Consider the following 18,133-nt stretch of genomic DNA (forward strand, 5'->3'; position numbering starts at 1 on the left):
AAAAAAAAAAAAAAAAAAAAGCAGAACCCACCAACTTGTGCAGTGGTTGGAAAGTAACCAGGGCACTGCTGCTTCTCAGCCTCCAGAGTAAGGGTGATTAGTGTCCTCTGCCCCTGGGCTTCTGATACCATGATGTATGAGAATGTCACACATGCCTGGAAGTCACAGGAAACTTCGTGAGATTTTGTTGGGAAAAAGAGCTTATAAAACGGTCAGGACACTGTCTCTCTCCCTTATTAGACAAATAAAGTGTCCTCTAATGAAAAGCATCTTTGTGGTGTATATAAAATATATATGACGGCCCAGGCATGCAAGAGACCAGAAAATAAGTAAGAGTCGATAAGCAATGTGTGAGCCATTTCAGAAGATCTCTTGCTCCTGGGAGACACTGCAATTGAGACGAGAAAGCCTGAGATAAAGAAATACAGAGGGAGAGAGGAACAGAAGAGAAAAACACAGAAAGAGAGCAAAAGGCAGAGGGGATTGGAGATTGACAAAGAAAAACAGAGAAAGAGAAAATCACTTTTTTTTTACTTTTTAAAAATGGACAAAAGATTTTTTTCTTACAGTATATTCTGATGACAGTTCCCCTCCCCCAACTCCTCAGAAAAGAGGGGATGCAAGATTCAAGGTTTTTGATATCTTAATTTCTTAGAGAGAAAAAAAGCGTGAGTGTGTGTGTGTGTGTGTGTGTGTGTGTGTGTGTGTGTGTGTGTGTGTGGTTTATATACATGGTTGTGGAAATGAACAGAGTTGGAGAGTTGCATAAATAAACCTCAGCTAGCCTTTATGTGGGGAACGTCCTCACAGAACATATAAATTCTGTATGCATTGCTGAGCTTCTTTTCATTACTAATGGAGAATGGTCTGAGTCTGTTCTCTAGGAAATATTTTTTCTTTCTTATATCTCCCCTCAGGCCTTTTCTTTTCTTGGCTGAGTAATTGTTCCTTTTTGGCTTCTTTGTTATTCTAATTTTCTAAACTTTTAATTATCTTTATTGGTTTCTGGGCATCTCCTGTAAATCTCCCTCGGCCCACTGGAGAGTAATCTAATAACAAGAGCTGCATGCATCTGCGTAGATCAGCTACACGGGCCTCATTTCCTCTGACCGCCACCATCTCCCTTTATAGAGAATAGAGACAGGACCCTGATCTGATCAATGAGGAAAAGCACAGAGACTGGATACGCAGAGAAAACTAGATGCATGGGTAGGAACTCGAGTTCAGAGGCCGTTTATGTAGCATAGGCAGGGAGAGCAGAAGGATGTGGGGGGGAGGAACAGAAAGTGGGAGCCACGCTTGGGGCTCCTTGTGTGCCATGGGAATTGCCTTTTCCTTTTATCTACTGGGCACTGAAAGGTTAAGGCAATCTAGGACAGAACCAGGTTAAACAGAGGCCATTCTATTCACAAATTGAGGATGATCTGTAGTGGGTCGTGCTTCCAACCTGGAGTAGCACAAAAAGTAGTCCATGTTTCCAGCTTTAAGCTCCAGCATCATTTTTAAGTAACTAGTTCTGTGTCCAGTCTAAAGAGGATGAATGTATAAAATTAAGCTTTGCCACAGTCTTGGGCATTCTTCTGTGCTTGATCCCTTGTTCATAAAGAATCATTCAAACCTTAATACAACGGTAAGCACCTTGGAAACATCTTTACATCCCCTTTGCTGTCACTCCACAGTCCGTAGCAGCTCCTTGCCAGTACCATTTCAGGCCATTGTTCATACTGTCCCTGCTACCCCAAGGCACGCTCAGCTTTCATTTGCTGTGGCTTCTAGGTGCATTTTAGCCTCCCCACTAACACCTCATTTGTCTCAGTGAATGCAATGTATTCTTCCATTATATAGATGGGAAATGAATTTCATTTCTCGCTCATTCCCCTTTTACCAATAGCACTGGACACTGAAGTTCTAGCATCTAGATTTTGAAATTAAGTCTTACCAAGTTAGATGCCAAGACTCTCCTCAACTCATCTGCCCGTAAAGAACTTCATGTCTCGAGGGTTAGCTACACCAGGAGCTCCATATTCTATTCCAAAAGGGAGCTGTGCTGCCAAACCAAGGGTTTGATAACAACAGCTTTACCATTCTAGATATCCTACTGTGCTGCCATAACTTTATAAATTCCTTGAGCAACTATGTTCTCAAATATTGTCATCACCTAAGAAAATATGCTATACTATGACCTTTGCTGCCATGCCCACCATGCCGTCATGTGGATAGTGTGATAGTTTAGATATAGTTTTCTTCGAGGATTCACATCTGGGGGTCTGGGCTTCCATGGGGGGATATGGAGAGCTGGAGGAGGATTCAGGAAGTGAAACCCAGACCCCAGGAGCTAGTTACAGAAGACAAAACAGTAGCCCTGGAGTAGGTTAAGGTACGTCCCTTGGGACTTGCCTAAGTTGCCAAAGAAGACTGTTATAGAAAATGACCCCGGTCCTTTTCCAGTCTCTGGCTTCCCATCTCACCATGTAAGATCCCCTCTCATCTGTGCTCAACCCATGCTGCAATCTGACACATTTGACACAGCCTGAGATGAGCACATGTTAGCACTGTGCTCATGAGTCTACAAGTCTGTGAGCAAAAATAAATTCCTTTTTTATTACAAATTATTCAGCACGGGGTTTTGTAATGTGGATGGACTAAGGTAGCTTTTTCTAGCATTACCAGTACTGGTTTCTTCATCCACATTCCCTACAGGGTAGATCTCGGGGACAGAGAAGTAAAACTGAGATCTGCAAAACAGGGTGGTAAAAATAGACCATCCTCACTAGCCGGTAGTCTATTTAAGTATTGTGTGCTGCGGGGTTTTTAAAAAATAAGGAGAAAAATGCTGAGACCCAGGAAAGACAGGATTTTTTTGTGAAAGGATAATTAATTGCTGCTTGCTCTACTTAAGATCTTTCTAAAAAAGAAGCAATACTTTCAAGGTGTCTTTTTAGATAGATAGATAGATAGATAGATAGATAGATAGATAGATAGATAGATAGATAGATAGATAGATAGGCAGGCAGGCAGATAGAGATAGACAGACAGGCAGACAGACAGACAGACAGACAGACAGACAGTTGAAAGACTACAGTGGGCTTTGCCAATTATCAAATAATATCAGACTTCTCAACAGATTCACAAGACCCAGAAAATATCAGAAGCAAATTAACACATCATGAAACTGAACATCCCCTAACTGTTGAAGGACATTTCATAGGATTGTGGGCTGCTCGGCCTGTGCCAGCCACACCTGAGGGAGGAGGTGCCTGCAATGAGATCAGATGTTAATACAGGGGATCGCCCTGAGGAAGCAAGAAGAGCTTCCTCCTCCTCTGCTGTAAGAGTAGCCTCTCTGAGATACACAGCTATTATCGTTAGGAGCGGAGAGGGCGCCCTGTCCTTCCCGAACATTGTAAGAACAAGAAGAGCTGAGAGACACAGTGGATGCCACAAGCCCAGCCGGCCAGTTCTCAAGAGACTAGGAGGGACAACACAGTACAGCTTCTGGCACCCAGCCTTCAGGACTCAAACCCTGACTTTGACAGAAGTCAGAGAATAGACCATCATTTAGGGATGAATTCATGGTAGAAAACAGAAGGTACAGAGTCACAGTCAGCAGAGAAATATAAACATCGCAAGCACCGAGTCCCTCTCATTGGATTGACTGGAGTATTCTGTCCCAATAAGTAAACACATCTGGGGATACAAACTATCAAATTATAATCAGAAACCAGCCTGTATAACACAGACTCAGAAAAAAAAAACATTGAATAGATGATTCAATTCTTAAATGATCACCAAAACACAGCCGCTGCTTCCACCTTTAAGACAACGATGTTCTGGGCCATGGAGACTGGTACCCCTGCCATCTCTCTCCATATAATGTGTTCAAGTCACATCTGTAAGCATAATGCCTCTGACAGTAAAGGATGCTGTCTGTCTCACCAGCTCTCAATCAGCGTGTGGCACCTTAAAGACATTCTAAACCTGTTTCTGAGCTGGGAGAATGCAGCTCATCTTTTTTCTATGATGGCAAAGCTGGCCAATGCAATTCTATTTTTAAATGTGTTCATATTCGACCTGGTATATTCAACTATAGAACCTGCTGACCCTGGAGCCACGCTACACAAAACCTGACTTTACCCTCTGCTCTAACTTATTAGTGAAACTGCTCCCTCAGAACACTCATCCTGTACGTTCCCTGATTCCAAATTCATGGGAGGTGCACATTCGTACTGACCCAAGCACCAGCAGTGCACACGCCGTCCAAGTCCAAATCATTTTATTTCCAGACTGGGCACTGGTATGAATCTGGAAGTTTTCATGTGGTTCTAAAAATTAATTCCTAACCTGAATTAGGGGCAACTTTGAATTACTGGCCATTCTCCTCCTCCCTGGTTCTTTTCCTCATCAAGTTTCCTTTTTGAGACGAGCCATCACTTTCCCTTCCATTCTGTTCTGGCATACGCTCACAACCCAGCCTCCACTCCATTCAACTTCAGAAAATCATGTCTCCCAGCTTCCAATTTCTGCTCTAGGGGATGAATCAAGTTTGAATTTTTAAATTTTTGTTTTATTTTAATTGAACATTACTTACAGGGTATTGTCATAATCCAAGACATGTATATAATTATGTAATGATAAAATAACGGTTGTTATCATTTTCATTTCCTTGAACTTTTGTTTCAACTTTTAACCAACATGTAGTAATCATATATAAGGTATACCGTAGTATATTAATACAAATATATAATCAGACATATTTATATGGTTTACAAGTACATAACGTTTCCTGATTAAATCAGAGCAATTAGCATATACAGTTTCTTATCATTATGACAGGATTTTATTCTAGCTCGTTTCTTTCAATTATTTTTAAGTAAGTAACTGTAACACCCACTGAGTCGTAGGAATTACTGTTTCTTTTGAACAAATGCCTGTCCCCATGTTTAAACCCTACTCAACATGAACTTTGTGCAAGCTGAATTCTCAATCCTATTTATGAAGAGTTTACTTCTATCTCAATTTCTTTCTAATTTGCTTTATTTGTTAATTAATAATGGATGAGATTTGGGAAATATTGACCTGAATAACTATAGGATGAATTTTTAAAATATTGGCAGAATTCCTCTTAGAGCTTCCTAATGGGAAAGGGAAGAGCGGTATATATTAGACATGAAAGAGAAGATTAAAGTGAATTTTCCTATTGATTGATTATGCTCTTTTTTCAGCCATCTTGGCTTGATCCTCACATTAGAGATGTCAAAGACAATTTTTGTCATGCTCTTCCTTAAGGCATCTGTTTCATCATCCCTTCTGGGGCTTTCTGTATATAGAATCGGAAAATCAGCCAAAATAAAAATTTAGCTATCATCACTACTAAGAAATGCAGGATCCCAGGTACAATGTCAAAACATTTCCCAAGGACCAAATTTTAACCTCCAACTCATTCCAGTCACTTCTGTCCAATTACCAAATGCACGCCACTGTCACCGAGGAGCACATTTTTAAAGTTTGACATTGACGTGCTTCACGCCGAGATCAGAACTGGGCAGACGCCCACGACTCACTATGATTTATATTCTGTCACTCGAGCTAATGCATAGCGAATGCTTCAAAGTCCTCTTCCCTTTCCTCGGTCCTTTAAATGGAACCAGGCATAGGCACAATATTAATTTTAAAGTTAACTTACTCTAATTGAATGGCAATGTTTTATTATAGCCGTGTATCAAACAAGAGCCATCATATATCATGAGTGACACTGGTAATGTAGGTCCCTCCATGCTCTGGTTTTTCATTTTGCTTCCATTTTCATTCAGGAGCATCTTAAGTGCTGCAGTTAGTACATTAATATATGGTTAGTAAGTTACCATGAACTGAATCACCCCTATACTGCCCCCAATGTCCCTACACCATGGAAAATGATAAGCAAACCCATCCATGCCTCTTTTGAGGAGTTTTATACTATAGAAACCCATAGTTAAAGGAATTTCAAGTGGTCCTCTAACCTGTATGCCACAAGTGTCCTGCCTCGTTCCTTGCAAAGCTGTCTCTTAGCAGCACCCAAGAAGAAATGACATCACTTAAAAAATGTGGGATGATATTCAGTGAAAAAGGCGATGCTTGGTTGTTTGGATGATTTATGATTTCATCGAAGAGAAACCTCCTGTGACTGTATTGAGGAATTAAATATTAATTTCTGTGTCTGGTTTTTTAGCACAGTAAGCAGAGTTGGTCTAAAACACAACTGTGTTTTTTGCTAACATCTTCCTCGTGCTTGAGAGAGATCCTAGCACGTTCATGTCTGTGTGTGTTGTGAGAACTTATTTTTTTAAAATAATGCACAAAATACCTGAAAGCACTTCATTAAGGTAAAAACAATACACAGTGATAATGATGATGTGATGGGCTGGGAGTGAGGAAAGGGGCGGAAACTAAGAACAGCGATGTCTTTGACTTTACAATGTGAGAAACTGAGTATGTAATTTTATTAGAACAACACGAGAAATTCTGGTGCCACATGGAAGACCAAAAGCAGTACGGTGTAGGTCGGCCACGTTTCTAAGCTGGGCCAGCTCACCTGGCCATTTCCCTCTTTCTAAAGCACGTCCTTGCCCTCTTTCCAGCCCCATCTTGGCTTAATTTCTAGTTATTCTTCTGGCTACAACTTAAAAGTTCAAGGAAAATTTCTATCCTAAACCCTCTCCCAAATCATGCCAGGTCAATTCCTCTCAGTAGAGTTCTGAGATTGTTACTCCTCCTCCCCGAAGAGCAAAGGGGTAATTTGGTTGTACTCCATGACCTACATGCAGAGGATTGGCTCTGTCTTGAGTCTTGATGGTCCACTCTGGCACAAAAGTGGAGCTCAATAGCTATTAAAGGAAGAATGAAAACATAGTACTCAATCTTGAGCCTCTATACGGGGACTACAGAAGCTTTTCCATCAGCTTGAGCTATCTCTGTAAATAGGTTGTCTAGTTGTTTACCAGGTGGCTGCTTGTGATCGATTTCAGTATTTTTGATTTTGTGAGTTGGCTTCAACAGCAGCGATTCCATTGGTGGTGTCACTCCTGTGTGTGAAACAGGAAATGGCTCTGCTTTGATGCCTTTGAATGCTGCTTTATGAGCTTCACGGACATGGAGGTATTGCCATCTACAAGAGCCAGCACTGATGCACTGCTAGGCAATCTGTGTCAGGGTGACATCGCTCTGCAGAGTCCTGTTGGCATTTGGGTCACCATGTAGAGCTCATCTTCGCTTGACTTTGTGTTTGATAGAAAGACTTTGTCAGGGTACAGGAGAATAAATTCCTCTTCAAAATTAAGCATTTCATCCCACATAATAACAAGAGAATGACTGTGTGTGTGTGTGTGTGTGTATCATTCTGTTATTTTGCTATAAATAGAAATACATGTATCAGACCCTTCACTGTGATCAATGCGATTGATTCATCGCTATGGTGTAACATCGTTCAAACCTCAAGGAGGCATCCAAACTGAAGATCTTCCCGAGCTGCCTGGGAGAGCTTCCATTAGTCCTACAGATCTCTCAGAATGTAATCAATCTTCTCCAGTACCATCTGTGTCATGGAAAATGTGAGTGTAGCATATGCAATGGACACAGCTAACACTCCAATCGATAAAAACTGATCACTAGACTAAACTTATCAGAATTCCCCCCAGGATGACAGAAAATAAACTAGAAACATGTGGTTTTCAATTGTTTTCATTTTTATAGTCTCTTTTGAATAAACATGACATGTAGTAGTGTTGCCCTTCCCAGAGCCTTGAACCATCTAGAGAATGCAGAGCTGATTGTGTTCTGGCCTCTATTGTGCCAGATGACTTTGCATTGTTGAGGAGAGAAACAGTTCCATCACTGACCTCAATATCAATCAGTAGACAGTGTCAAACCTGACATTTTATTGTCCCTTCTAAGGGGCATGCTGTAAATAGAAACATTATTGTTATAAATTGTTCTTTGAGATTTGACACTGAACAAATTACACAATGTACTCTGTTTTATTAAATGGTAAAACCCAGCAGGCTTTCTATTAGGGAGTCAATGAGTGGTACTTTGTTCTCCTAAGAAATTGAGGTCTGTGTGAGCAGGCTAAACAAAAGGGGCTCATCATATGCATTCTGCCAGCAAATAAGTCATAAGATCGTTTTTTCCTAGGATACACTTTAAAGCATAAATCCTGTTCTGTTTTAATAGATAGCTTACAATAGGGCAGTAAGCACCATATCTCAGATTGACCCAAGGCATTCACTCAGCTAAAATAAGTAATGTAAGCACTAAAACAAGCTTTAACACACAAACAAATAGGCAGTAGATAGGAAGCCACACCAGTATTTTGGGTTTGTTTTCTGGGGTTTTTATTGGGGGAGGGGTCTTCCTAAGGTATTTACGTCAATCACAGATACTCATGAATCTAAACCCATGCTGTTTAATATACTGAAATTGAGGTACACAATATAAACATAATAATATAAATTATTACAGGGCTGGAGACATGGCTAAGTGGCTAAGAATATTTGTTGCTCTTGCAGAGGACTCACATTTGCTTCCCAGCACTGTTAGTGGTCAGTGTACAACCACCTGCAAATCCAGCTGGAGGGGACCAGATGATCTAACCTTGGCAGGTCCCTACAACTATATACATATATGTCTCTCTGTGTGTGTGTGTGTGTGTGTGTGTGTATCCCCACAGAGACCTATACACATAACTTAATATTTATAAATCTTTTAGAAATTACACACTATTTAAATTCACATAATTTTATTTGAATGCTGCTGCTTTTGTTCTAAAACAGTGAAACTGAGTCCGTCCAACAGGGACCAACATCCATCCAAACCTGTAATGCTTACTGTTTCTACAGAGAACGGGGTTTGCCAGATGCACTGTCAAAAACTACAGCAGTAAAAGATTATTAGACAATGGCTTGATAAAAAAGAATCCATGAATCTGAATGAGAGCAAGGAAAGCTATGCTGTAGGTTTCAGGGGGGAGGAGAAAAAAATGTAATCACACTATAATCTCAAAAAGAAAAAACAAAAAAAAACTTTTTTAAAAGAGAGAGAGAGAGAGATTGAGAAAATGGGTGGGAATCAGTGAGGAAGGGGATGAGGGATGATAATCTAAGCAGAAAACATGAACCTAAAAATCAGAATGGAAAAGGAAGCATGGGGGGGGCAATACTTAGCCAATCTGGCTGAAGCTGCTGGGTCACAGTTGGAAATCAGGCAGAAAAGATGGTATGAATGAGGTACAAAGCACCTAAAGGCTGGTACATGCTGTTCTCTCTCTCTCTCTCTCTCTCTCTCTCTCTCTCTCTCTCTCTCTCCCCTCTCTCTCTCACCCACCCATGCATAGAGTCTCTGAATAAAGGAAGTCTGGGACAAAGCCCCCAGTTCTGCATTCTTGGTGATTATTGTGGCTTCCTCCCCTGATGCTGCTAGCTGCCCAAGTGCCTGCCTAAGCACTCAGCTTTTGACCATTATTGGGCACAAACCAACCTTGTGGTGGACACATCAGCACCCCTCACCTACAGTCTATAAATCTTTCCTACTCTGGATCTGGTGCATTGTAGCAAGCTGCGTGGTGTCACAACTGATGGAGATGTATAATCAACTCCTGAGATGGCTAAGGCCTGACCTATGCTATGATCACGCAATGATCATCAGCTGCCTGCATATGCGTGAACCTATGGGCAGTGCCCACCTGGGAGTTCGGGGTTGGCAGCCCATGCCTACTTAAGGGTTGGGAGAGGGTTGCCCGAGGAGAGAGGTCAAGAAAGAGAGAGAGAGAGGTCAAGGAGAGAGGAAGAGAGAGAGAAGTGTAAAAAGTCCTGGAATAAAACTGCAGTGAGAAGAGCTCCGGTGGTTGCGTCATCCTTGCTGGATGAGGGTGGCCGTGACAGTGTATGACTTCTCTGGCTTCAATCTCTGGAACCCAAGAACTCACTGCGGAGTTGCTCTGCTCATATACCTGTTGCTATACTTTTTCAGTTCTGTTTGATCTGACTTACAGCATCGGCAGAGAAACCTATTGGGGGCAGAAACACAAGTTCACACCTTTAATCCCAGTACTCTCTATGTAAAGGCAAGGGGATCTCTGAGTTTGAGGCTAACCTGGCCTATATAAAGTGAGGGATTTTTTTTTTTATCTCAAAAGAAATGGGACTTTCTCTTCTTAGTCAACACCAGAGACCTTTGTGACAGAGGTCTGTTTTGCCTCTAGTAGATAGGCCCGACAACAGAGATACAGTTTAGAAAAACATTGTCATTTTATTTCAATAAAAGTCATTTGATTTCATCAAACGAGATCAACCACAGTAAGGAAAGATCACCCCAGCGCTTTCTGTATCTATAAATCCACCCCTTCTTCTTCATTCACGTCAAAGCACATTTAGCACTGTTATTTATAGTCCTTCCCACTACATTCATAGTCCCTCAGACCTGTGATCTGTTTAATACTTGAAGAATCAAAGCCTGGAGCAGCAGCGTGGAAAAGCTGACTTGAGCCTGGCTAGTTTGATTGACAGCTCACAGAAGCTGTCATTTTCATTTGCCCAAAGGTTAGAGGTGGAGAACAGAACAAAAAGTAAAACCCTTCACCTAGATACCCATGAGGGCCAGCTCCCAGGCAAAGGGTTTTGATATTGTCTCTCCTGGCAGTGATTTCAGTCTAGCTAGGGGGCTATAGCTCAGCAAGCCTGGGGGGGGAGGGGGGGGACAGAAGGCAGCTGTAAGCACTCCCTACCTGCTAAGCCTCCCGGGAGTCCAGAGCAAATCTAGAATTACGGGTTCAGATTAGGCACACTTATTTTAAGACTATGGGTTACCTGCAGCAGAATTCACCTATCCCAAGGGACTACTAAAAATTCAGAGACTTCATTGTGATTTAAATCAACCTCAAAAGCCAGAGGCTAAAGAGAACCAGATCAGGTAAATAAGTCACGGAGAAATCACCAGCTCTGAAATGAGAGTTGGCTACCACTTCCCCTGTTAGTGGAGCCCTCCGCCCTTTCCCATCCTCCAGAACCAATCATTGCATCTCCTTCAGGGTAGATAATGCTGCTGTCATAACCTGGGAGTGGTCCTGATGTGTGCCACCTTCAAACCACTTTGCAGCTGCCCCCCTCCCTCAAACAGTAGCATCTATCTGTGCATTAGCAAACAAGTTTTATAACAAAACAAAGATGTGACTTGACTTTCCATCCTACTAGCACACCGTGCACCCTAATCCCTGGCTCAGAACTGGGTACTGCGCCTACATTTGTGGCTCACAGAATCTTCTACAGCAAATCGCAGTCCTCACTAGTTTTTAAGAATACAAAAGTTCCAACACCAAATATTGGGAGAGAGGATTAATGCTGTATAATAGCAGAGCTCTTTAAATGTGCTTTAAGCAAATAAAACCCTCGTGTTTGTTCCTCTGGTAAATATACACCTACACTATAGAGACAGAAATATGTTTGAATATTCTATATAATTTACAAACAACAAGAGAAAACAGCGTTGCAAGCTTGGTTATGTTAACTATGGTGCATTTACCATGTTGGCTCCAAGGTATAAGCCCAACTCATTTCTTGTGCCAAAAACACTAATTAGTAAACTAAAGGGTGTTTTATAATATGTTAGGATCTAGTGATTTAAATTCTTATTAAACATTTTATTTTGTAAATTTAGTAAGATGACTAGTCTTAATTTGGAACTAACTGTTCTAGTCATGTGTCACAGACAAAAATAATTAGTACTGGGCTCAGTGACAGTGTGTGTAGGCACATCCCCTGTCCCTGGCTCCACCAGCAGCTTCCCTTACAGCAAGTCAGCTTCAGCTCAAAACAAGTCATGGAAAATTCTAGCTCTCAAGAATTCATTTAAGTTTTAACTGCCATTCTGAGTAGAGGAGCATAATCCAATCAGTCACCACCCTCTCTGCCCTCCTGCCGTGGCTGAGAATCACCCCCTTGCCCAGTATGTCCTCTCTGTGCATGTTACTCAGCCTTGGCTGAGAGAGAGAGAGACTGCATCTCAAACTTTATTACAGAACACCATTATTACAATGTTCCAATTATTTAGCTGTTGTTTATTTCTTACTCTTCCTAGCTTACAAATTCAGCTTTGTAATAGAAATGGAACTAAGCATTAAATTTGGGGTTTGGCACCACCAGAGTTTACAGGGATCTCCTGGTAGACGCTAGACCCAAACAAGCAGACTCCCATGTAATATAAAAAGGAAAATGCCATGAACGTTTTGTGGCTCGTTCTGCAATGGATACTTTTTGTGAATTATAAATGCCATTCTGATTTAATCCACATTAGATTTAAAAGAACATTTCCAAGAAACAAGACTCAGAATTAACTCTGGTTGTCATAATATAACTTCTGTCTGCCTTAGCTACTATCCTCATGACCTTATTAAAAGAGGAAATTGTTCTTTAAAAAACTGAGAGCAACTATTTTTGGCTTTGATAGTGAAAGAAAAAAATCTCAAATATACAGCACAGTGGTATACAAATGACCCTCAGCCAATGGAATATCTGGTCTCTTCAGAGAGGTTTTGTTTAGGATCGGAGCCAGGAGCAGGGACAGCCAAGCTTGTCTGGGTGCAACTAGGAACGGAGTTTAAAGGCAGGATGCCCAAACAACCTAGTTCTCGGGTGGAAAACAGGGCTAAAGCCGATGAAGTCAGGATGCGAGAGTTGGAAACAACACCCAGGCACCTCAGAGCCGAAGTACATTAGTGTCCTGCAGAAACAGAAAGGACAAGCACCAAACACCCTTGGCCTCAAGGCTCACTCCACTCTGCTCCTAGTCATCCTCGGGAGAGAGCGATTTCGTCTCAATGCTGCTCTGATCTCTACCCCTCCCTCCGGCTTTAGCTGCCTCTCATCTTCTGCCCTCCAACAAAAGTTACGCCTTTAAGAGAAGCTCGGTTTTCTTTCCAGTCCTTCTCTTTCCTAGAAGAGTATCCTGCAAAAATAAATAAGTAAATAAAAAGGGGAACCAAAGTAATACATTTTACATGTTTTAGACATTTAATTATAATAAATAAAAATGATGAAGTATGATGATCAAGACCAGTTTTCTCTTCCAAGAAAAAGTGAAGTCACAGAATTTCAAGTCAGAAGGATTTGATACCTTCAGCAAGTCCCTTTCAGAAGGGTGAAGGCAACCATGCCATTTCCCCTGAACATGTGTCTCCCCTGATTTCTCTGTTTCTGTTAATGGCCTCTTAAAGCATGGTAAATAAAAATCCAGAGACAGATATTGGGATTTAATCTGAAGGTCAGAAAAGCAAAACAGTCAGCCACTGGCTGTCACCTCTACCTCAGTCCAAACTGGCAATCCTGCCTCCAGGAATCCTCATACTGAGACTGAGTGAGACCGTCTCCTCCCATTTTATATTCTTCTGTAGTACTGGGATTAAAGGCATGCATCACTACCTCCTGATTTCTATGGTAAATTATTGTGGCTACTGGGATTAAAAATATATGTCACCACTGCCTGGTCTGTAAGGCTGAGCAGGGTGACTGTTTTACTCTCTGTGATATTCAGGCAAGATGATTTATTAAAATACAAATGAACTATTACTACAGAGCTAAGTCAATGCTTTAACTCTATCTTCACAGACCTTGAGAGAACAATAATCAACTTTATATGGAAAAACAAAAAACCCAGGATAGCCAAAACAATCTTATACAATAAAGGTACTTCCAGAGGCATTACCATCCCTGACATCAAACTCTATTACAGAGCTACAGTAATGAAAACAGTTTGGTATTGGCATAAAAACAGAGACGTTGACCAGTGGAATCAAAATGAAGACCCGGATATTAACCCACAAACCTATGAACACCTCATTTTCAACAAAGGAGCTAAAAGTATACAATGGAAGAAAGAAAGCATCTTCAACAAATGGTGCTGGCATAACTGGATATCAACCTGTAGAAGAATGAAAATAGATCCATATCTATCACCATGCACAAAAGTCAAGTCCAAATGGATTAAAGACCTCAATATAAATCTGATCACACTGAAACTGATAGAAGAGAAAGTGGGAAGTACTCTACAACAGATGGGCACAGGAGATCGCTTCCTAGATATAACCCCAGCAGCACAGACAATAAGGGCAACATTGAATAAATGGGACCTACTAAAACTGAGAAGCTTCTGTAAAGCAAAGGACACCGTCATTAAGACAAAAAGGCATCCTACTGAATGGGAGAAGATCTTCACCAACCCCGCATCAGACAAAAGTCTGATCTCCAAAATATATAAAGAACTCAAGAAACTAGACTTTAAAATGCTAATTAACCCAATTAAAAAATGGGGTACTGAACTGAACAGAGAATTCTCAACAGAAGAAGTTCAAATGGCCAAAAGACATTTAAAGCCATGCTCAAACTCCTTAGTGATCAGGGAAATGCAAATCAAAACAACTTTGAGATACCATTTCACACCTTTCAGAATGGCTAAAATCAAAAACACTAATGATAGCCTATGCTAGAGAGGATGTGGAGTAAGGGGAACACTCATCCATTGCTGCTGGGAATGCAAACTTGTGCAACCACTTTGGAAATCAGTGTGGCAGTTTCTCAGGAAATTGGGAATCAACCTACCTCAGGATCCAGCAATACCACTCTTGGGAATATACCCAAGAGATGCTCTATCATACTACAAAAGCATTTGTTCAACTATGTTCATAGCAGTATTATTTGTAATAGCCAGAACTTGGAAACAATCTAGATGTCCCTCAATGGAAGAATGGATAAAGAAATTGTGGAATATATACGCATTAGACTACTACTCAACAGTAAAAACAATGACATCTTGAATTTTGCATGCAAATGGATGGAAATAGAAAACATTATCCTGAGTGAGGTAACCCAGACCCAAAAAGATAAATATGGTATGTACTCACTCATTAGTGGACTCTAGCCATAAACCAAGGACATTAAGCCTATAGTTCACAAGCCTAGAGAAGCCAAATAACAAGGTGAACCCAAAGAAAAACATATATAGATCCTCCTGGAAATTGGAAGCAAACAAGATTGCTTGGCAAAAGTTGGGAGCATGGTAGTGGGCGTAAGGGTCGGGGGTGCGGTTGGGGGAAAGGGAGAGGGGGAGAGGGAAGGGAGAAGGGAAAGACTGGTGAGAGCTTGGGGGAGTGGGAGGGTGGAGATGGAGGAAGGGCAGATATAGGAGCAGAGAAGAAGATATCTACATTAAAGGAGCCAATTTAGGGTTGGCAAGAGACTTGGCTCTAGAGGGGATCCCAGGTGTCCATGGGGATGTCCCCAGCTAGGTCCTTGGACAGCAGAGGAGAGGGCACCTGAACTGTCCTTGCCCCACTATCACACTGATGATTATCTCGAATATCACCATAGAATCTTCATGATGGAGATAGACAGAGACCCTCATCAGAGCAAGGGACTGAGCTCCCAAGGTTCAGTTGAAGGCCAGAAGGCGGGAGAAGAACAAGGAAGTCAGGACTGCGAGGGGTTGGTCCACCCACTGAGTGGTGTGGTGAGTAGAACAGTGTGCCTGTTCTAATGGGAGCTCACCAAATCCAGCTGGACCGGGACTGAAGGAGCATGTGATCAAACCGGACTCTCTGATTGTGGCTGACAACAGGGGCTGACTGAGAAGCCACTGATAATGGCACTGGGACTTGTTTTTACGGCATGTTCTGTTTTTTTGGGACCCTAGTCTATATGGATGCACAGCTTCCTAGGCCTGGATGGAGTGGGGAGAGCCTTGGACTTCCCACAGGGCAGGGTTCCCTGCCCTCTCTCAAAAAGGAAGGAGGAGGGAGAAGGAGGAGTGGGGGAGTGGGAGGGGATTAGGAAGAGGAGAGGAAGGGTAAATTTTTCAATGAAAAAATAAAAAAAAATTATTTTCATATATGAAGGCATACATATCCTCCTGACATGGGTGCTGGCTCTAACTCCAAAGCCTGCAGCTGCATGTGTGACACTAAATTACACAGATGTGACATTAGTTATAGAACTTAGGCTTATCCTCTCTCCATTTACATGACTTCCAGTAAAACAAGAACACTGTTTGACAAGATTAAAGATTTATTTGTTGACTCCCTTAGAAGTTCTGTACATTGAACTTAATCCAGTCTCAGAAAAGCCCCGAGGGAGTCATTAACTTCAAAATTAATTATAATCCGTAAGCATGGGAACCTCGGATTCGAAGAGTCTGGAAGAAAGCCATCCTATAACAGAAATCTGAGATTTATATTCGAAAGCAAACTAATTATCGATTCTCTGCAAATCAATTTCTTTATGTATAAATGGATGATCACAGAAGCTTCTGACTGCCAGTGTGAATAATCTTAGGGATTTGGGTATATTTTTAATACTGTATAACATAGAACGGGCAGAAGTGAATTGGGACATAAAAAGCTAGAATACCATGCATATAATTAGGATTCCATCTAGCTGAGATAAATCAGGCACAAGTGTGGCTTGTGATTCCACAAACATTGTTTTAAAAAGTATGCCAATTGATTACCTCAGGGACAGAACAAAAATTTCTAAATTTAAAATAGTCTTCAAAGTTACACATTAAACTAGAAGAAAAAAATACATGACTAAAATGGGTTTGCCTCCTCTTCTCTGTTTTACTTCTTCTCCTGTAACCCAGGGTGGCCTGCAATTTACTATGCAGTAGAAATAGCCTTGAACTTCTAATCCTCCTTCCCCTACCATTTAAATGGGAGGATTACAGGTATGGGCCATTGTGCCCGGTTCCCACAGTGATAAGGATCAAACACAGGACTTCTTTCATGCTAAGCAAGAATTCTACCAACTAAATAACATTCCCAGGCCTGGAGTAGTCTTTAAGAATCAATATTTTTAGCTTTGTACATCAACTTACTGATCAACTAACTCCATACTATTAGACCTAGTATATACCATGCAGATACCAAAGGGCATGATTCTGATTCCATCCAGCCTGTTATAATCCTGTGTCCATGTCACTGAGAAATAATAACAACACCAAGTCTAATCTAATTGTGGAACCATTTACATTTTCATCTTGCAAGTATATATCAAAATTAGTAAGTAACATAAATTTAGCAAGGTGATCCACATCATCCATCCCAGTAAAGACACATCTGTACCCATGAGATGAAAATAGAACGGTATAGTTCTGACATGATTTCATGGGTTCTCAAAGGGTACTGATACAGAACTACCAAACCTCAAAAGCCTCATCCAAACTCATTCTCAATAGCAGCTTTCTGAGTACACAGAATGTTGTAGCTTACCTCTTCACTCTGTTTCTTAGAGGCTGCATTTCCAGGATCTGTCTTACTCACAATCATTCCTCCTTATCCGTGGAGGGTACTTTACAGATCCCCAACCAGATCCCAGCTGAGTGTAGTCCCGAGCTTGACAGACAGTGCTTTGGCATCTCCATCCTACAGCATTGCCACATGGTGCCAGAGCTCATCTGTTCTTCCACACTGTGGGCCTGGTGCCTCCCTCCTATCGCTACTCTACTCTTACCACCAGCGAGTCAATCAAGTGGTCCCGGAACACAGTCACTGTAAGATCGTGACAGGTATATTAGTATATACAGCATGGGTACACTGGACAAGGGATGACTGGTGTTCCTAGCAAGCTGGGAAAGACGGGATGCTATTTTGTTAGGATCCCCAGAATAATGCACAACTTGAAATTTGGGAGCTGCTTTTTTTCGGGGATTTTCCGTTTCTCTTCAGAGTGTGGATAGTAGCAGTTGGTTAAAACTCTGAAAGGGGAAAACAGAGCCGAGAGAAGACTACAGCACTGTAAGGCAAGCACAAAGAGCCTTCCCTAGGGCTGCTCCAAACATGTCCCCCACTCTTAAGTCGTCCTCAGAACCCATCCTCAGCTGCACGTGACCAGCCATGGCAGCACCAGCCATACATACAGAGTCATTGGCATGGTCCACGCACATAACGTGCTGCAGAGATCACTTTCCCGAGTGTGAAAAGGCCATGCCATTTGTGTAGCATGCCGTCTATCCTCAGCTGACTCCTTCGATTTAAATTATTTGATAAGATTTGGTCAGCTCTGATAAGAAATCAGACAATTCTGTGAAGTCTTAAACATTTCTGAATGGTTGGCATATC

The 18,133-nt window shown here is 41.6% G+C and overlaps 1 protein-coding gene across 1 annotated transcript in view; it reads right to left on the minus strand.

Annotated features, from left to right (window-relative positions):
- The window catches only part of Tmem117 (transmembrane protein 117), a 385,423-nt gene that overhangs the window by 180,364 nt on the left and 186,926 nt on the right, over positions 1 to 18,133 (minus strand). The gene's annotated exons all lie outside the window — the stretch shown is intronic.

Source organism: Microtus ochrogaster, chromosome 15 (genome assembly GCF_000317375.1).
Source record: "Microtus ochrogaster isolate Prairie Vole_2 chromosome 15, MicOch1.0, whole genome shotgun sequence".
Taxonomy (NCBI): Eukaryota; Metazoa; Chordata; class Mammalia; order Rodentia; family Cricetidae; genus Microtus; species Microtus ochrogaster.